The sequence below is a fragment of the Suricata suricatta genome, chromosome 5, assembly GCF_006229205.1.
Source record: "Suricata suricatta isolate VVHF042 chromosome 5, meerkat_22Aug2017_6uvM2_HiC, whole genome shotgun sequence".
Lineage (NCBI taxonomy): Eukaryota > Metazoa > Chordata > Mammalia > Carnivora > Herpestidae > Suricata > Suricata suricatta.
In genome coordinates, this window is record NC_043704.1 from 111,038,874 (window position 1) to 111,044,405 (window position 5,532).

Consider the following 5,532-nt stretch of genomic DNA (forward strand, 5'->3'; position numbering starts at 1 on the left):
AGCAAGTGAGCAGAGAGCACAGGAGATTGGTTCATGTCCAGTGACATGATTATTAGCTTCCTGCTTCCTTATTCTCAACTAGTCTAAGAATCCAACCTTCATCATTTATGAGTTAGAAATTAAAACTTATCTTTAGTATGGGTTACATCTGATGGATGTTGATCTTTATTAATTATGAAATGTTTCCATTTTGAGAGGAGTATTTCTTTCCCAGGTCTATGGACACCCTCTTTCGCTTCCTTGTATACCTGCTTTAGTTACACAGAGCAAGAAAGCCTAAGAAATATATTGGACGGCAAGATCTGGACATTACATAAAATATATTGACAGACTGAAACGATAACTAAATGTAACAGAATCAAATTTTACATAAGAATAAACTCTTCCCTCCATCTCTACTGGATAAATCAAAGACAGTTTGGTATCTACTATTTGCTAATTCTAAAGTTTAAATTCTAAGCAACAAAAAATAAATACTGCCAATCTCTTGGTCTCAGTAGCATTTGGGGAATAGTACACAAAATCGATTATGTGATTCCTTTATATAACAGCCTTTTTTATTAGTATTTTTAAACGATTGCCCAACATCCTCAGCACTGTGCCTTTTCGCTGTGCTGTTAACAAATGGTAAAATTTACCCATTTGACTTTCATCTTCCTTCATTCCTTCTGCTCCCGCTCTGGCAGAGTTGCTGTCAGGAAGCCAAAATGGTCAGCAAGAGAATGGAAGGAAAGAGAAGCAGAATGCCCACCATGTCTTCGAACAGGAAACCCAGGGCCTGTCTCATCTTGAACTGACCACAAATAATTTGATAAAGGCAGTGGCTCAGCCCTCTCCTTCCACCGGCCCCAGTGTAATTAAACTTGGTCCTCACCCCTCTCCCTCTCTGCTCTCAGCCTGACCCAGCCTGTCTACTCTTACCTCTGTTCTAATGCAGGCTGCTCCCAGGGTCTCCAGCCTCCCTTTATGGCTGCTCAGAGCAGACTCTTCTGCCTCAAGATGCCTTGCTCATCGCTGGCACCCCCCAACTGGCCCCTATTTCCTACTGGCAGGACAGGACCAGGTGGCTGGGGTTCCAAGGGTCAGGAGGGACCACAGCTGGGGCATGTGGAGCTGCAAAGTGAATATAAAACTTATGTCACAGAGGGAATGTGGCAAATGAAAATGGAGAAGTGTGTCCAATAAGCGAGGGAGCCTGAAGGAGCTGGGCGCTGTCAGTCTGGGTAAATGAGAACGTGGTTGTGATGATTGTGGGAGACAATGGCGTGTTAGTGCATATGCGTGCCAGTGCAAATAGAGGGCAGACATCTCCCAACTTTACAGTCAAGAATCATCTTATACTTCTATCCACATGTAAGGCCTATTGATTTATTCTTGCCCGAGTAGCTCCAATTCTTCCAGTCCTCAATAATCCCTCAGCTATCGCTGTAGTCCTAGTTCTCAACATTTCTTGCCTGGGATTATCCTTATACCTCAGCTTGTCTCTCTGCCCCAGCTACTTCTCGTTTTGGAATCCAATGCACAAGGTGTTCAGATTAACTTTTCAAAAATCCTCATTGCACTACACCATTCCTTACTGAAACTCTGCTAAATCCCTGCTACTTTAAATATCTAAAATTTGAACTCCTCAGTCTTAAAAATCAAGGTTTTCTCATAATGTGCTGAAAGGACTGAGGCTCATGTGGGCTCACTTTGGGGAGTCAATTGGGCCATCCTCCTCTTCTTTAAAGTCAGAAAGAATCTCATTCCTGAACAACAGGAGCCCCGCAGGGGCAGACACTAAATGTGGAGCTGCTTAAACCTGTCTGATGGAGAAGTCACTTTCAGCTCCACCTCCTCTTGTACCTAAGTTAGATTGTAGGTGCCCCAGAGATGGAGGCTTTGGAAGTTCTGATTCACTGTGGGGCAAACCAATTGGGAGAGAGGAGCAGGAGTAGGAAACATTCCCGTATCTGTCCCACAGAGAGACCATTACAGTCCTGGCACAGCTTACTCTTAGAAGGAACTAAGGACAGGATTGATGGGTAAAGCCAGCAACCGCCTATTACGAGCAGGCTGTGGCATTTCTAGGGAAAGAAGGCATGGAGCAAAGAAGTGGTCATATGTGCCACGGTGGGCCCATAATTGCTCCCCACTAATGCTGAAAACGGGAAGCAGGTGTCACTTCCCCCAAGAAGCCCCAGTAGCCCATTCAGAATGAACCACGTCTAGCCAGGGCCAGTAAGCAAGAAGGTCTGCCTGGATAGCCTGTGATGCTTTGACTCTATTTCAATACGAAGGTCAATCAAGCAGGCTTGGCTGCCCAGACCAGTGATTCTATAGTGAGACATTCCTGGATTGCATCTGGGACTCAGAGCACTTCAGCATCCTGGACAAGCAGGTGGAATCTAATCACATAGTGGCCCAGTCATCTCCACCAGGCCAACCCAGGAGACCTTTGGCTGCATCCATTTGGGGACAGTTGTGGTCAAGAAACTCCATTTGCTTAACACATGTTTATTAAGCATGTAATATGCAGGTATTGTACTGAGGATACAAAAGTGGTATGACTCTGAGTTGATGGCACTTACAGAATACAAAAGACAATCACACAAACTAATATAAAATTTTAACTATGACAAAAGCTCAAGGAGAAGGACATGAGTCTTTGAGATTATAGAAGGGGTATTTATCATGGATGAAATTCTTGGGTTAAGATCTAAAAATTGAATAGGAATTAACTAGACAAAAAGGAAGGAAGAATTTTCTAACAGCATATGCAAACACCCTGTAGCTACTAGGACTAAGAGAAAGCCAGCATGCTTGGAGAGAAGAGAGTAAAGGGGAGACCAGTGTGAGGTGAGGCTGGGAGGTAGAGAGGGGACAGACCATGTAGGACAGTATAGACTGTTGAAGAATTTTATTTATCCAATAGGAAATGGGAAGCCATTTTTTTTTAAAGTAGGCTCCATGCCCAATGTGGGGCTTGAACTCACAACCCTGAGAGCAAGAGTCGCATGCTCTACCAACTGAGCCAGCTAGGTCCCCCAGGAAGTAATTTAACTGGTTTAAGCTGAAGGATGTCACAATCAGATTTATGTTATGAAGAGATAACTTTGTCTACATCATAGAACATAGATTAGAAGACCAGTTAGCGGGTAATTGCAAGTCCAAGCGGGAAATGATGGTTGCTTCTCTTAGACTGATAATGGTAGTGGCAGAGGTAAGTAGACAGATTAGAGTGATGTTTGAGAAACAAATTGACAGGATTTGGTGATGATCCGATGGGGGTGCAGAGAAGAGAGAGGAGAGAGTTCAGAATGACTCCTAGGTTTCTGGGTTGCAAAATAGGATCGATGAAGGTATCCGCTACTAAGAAAGAGAAACCAAAGGATTGTCACATTTCTGGTCCTCTGCTGGGTGTAGTATGGTAGGTAGAGCAAGAGTTCAGTTTGGACACAATGAGGAGTAGGAGGTCATGTGGTAGCCGGTCTCTAAAACAATCCTCAATGATCCCTGAGTCTCGGTATTCACATCCTTATATAATTATTTTCCCTTGTATGTGGCTGTATGTAGCATTTTGTTTTGTTTTAAGTAATCTCTATGCCCAATCTGAAGCTCAAACTCAAATTATGAGATCAAGAGTCACATGCTCCACTGACTAAGCCAGCCAAGTGCCCCTGTGCTTAGTGTCTTGCTTCTAATGAATAGAACAAAACAAAAGTGATGAGAACTTACTTCTGAGATTAGGTTACAAAGAGACTGTGACTTCCATGTTTCTCACCCCTCTCCATCCCATCCCCTCCTACCCCTCCCATGCCCCCCACCCCCACCAAAGTCACTGTTCTGGGGGAGTAAGCTGCCAGGCTGCAAGTAGCCTGTGAAGAGGTCCTGTGGTAAGAAACTGATGTCTCCAAGCAACAGCCAGAATGGACCTGAGACCCATCAGCCACACGAGTGGGCCTCAAAGTGGGTCCTCCCCCATTCAAGTCCTGACATGACTACAGCCTGACCACAACCTTCATTGCAGCCTCCCGACTGAACCAAAAGATCTCACCATGACATACTTGGATTGCCAGCCCACAGAAGCTATGAGCTAATAAATGTTTATTTTTCTTTTATTAAGTAAGTTCTAACACCCAATGTGAGGCTTGAACTCACAACCTTGAGATCAGGAGTCACATGCTCTACCAACTGAGCCAGCCTGGTGCCCCTGTTTATGGTTGTAAGTGCAAAGCTTTGGGATACTTTGTTACACAGCAACAGATAATTAATACAGGTGACGTTTATAAAGTCAAATATTTTATACAAGAGGACATGCTAAGGTGGGGCACATGCTGAGGTGGCTGGCTCAGATGGTGGAGTATGTGACTTGATCTTGGGGTTGTAGGTTCGAGCACCACATTGGGTGTAGAGATTACCTTAAAAAAATCTTAAAAAAAAAAAAAGAAAAGAAAACATGCTAAGTTAAAAATTAGATGTTATCAAAAGCTCAGAAGTCTGAAGTAGAGATATAAACTTGAGATTGATACCCACTTAGGAAATGTGAGGTAAAGGAGGAGAGATTTTTGAAAAGTCTTGAAAATCTCCATAATTGATTGGACAAGTAGAGCTGGATGAATTTGCAAAGGAGATAGAGAAGGAACAGCTGGCAGGGTGGGAAAAAAGCCAGGAGACAGTTGAATCATGTAAGTCAGTAAAAGAGTGTTTCAAAGAAAGGAGGAATGATCAAGAGAGAGAAAAACTGAAATATAGGTTTTAGTATAAGAGTAAGTCAAATTCCAGCAAAAGCTGTTAGTTATGGTTGGACTAGAAGCCAAAACTGTGGGGCTAGAGGTTGACAGGTACAGAAATGAAGACAGAAAGTAGACTTCTTTACAAAATTTGACTTATGATGGTAGAAGAGAGGTCAGGTAGAGGCTGGATGTAGACTATGACTGAATTGTTGCTTTTATTATTTTTATTTTAGACAGATAAAGAGTGAAAGCAGGGAGAGGGGCAGAAGGAAAGAGAGAGAGAGAGAGAGAGAGAGAGAGAGAGCGAGCGAGCATCCCAAGCAGGTTCCATGCTTAGCACAGAGCCCAACCTGGGGCTCCATCCCAAGACCCTGGGTTCATGACATGAGCCAAAATCAAGAGTTGAGTTGGATGCTCAACTGAATGAGCCACCCAGACTCCCCTAATTGTTTGGTTTTTTAATTTATACACAAATAAAATAGGAAAGATTCCAGGCACCTGAGTAGCTCAATTCATTAAGGGTCCATCTCTTGATTTCAGCTCAGGTCATGATCTCACGGTTCATGGGTTTGAGCCCCACATCAGGCTCTGTGCTGACAGTGTAAAGCCTGCTTGGGATTCATTCTCTCTCTCTCTCTCTCTCTCTCTCTCTCTCTCTCCCCGCCTCTCCCCCAGCCACACTCTCTCAAAATAAATAAATTAACTTGAAAAATAGGAAAGATTTAGCTGAGAGAAAAAGGTTGAATAAACAAGAAAAAAAAAGAAGAAAGAATTATTGTATAAGGTTCCTAAAAGACACAGGGTATTCTCCTTACAT

At 43.3% G+C, this 5,532-nt stretch overlaps 1 non-coding gene across 1 annotated transcript; it reads right to left on the reverse strand.

The window, feature by feature from the left end:
• Positions 1-4,115: 4,115 nt before the first annotated feature.
• Positions 4,116-4,188, reverse strand: TRNAR-CCU. Its single transcript has one exon. It is a non-coding gene; the product is annotated as a tRNA-Arg (tRNA).
• Positions 4,189-5,532: the final 1,344 nt, after the last annotated feature.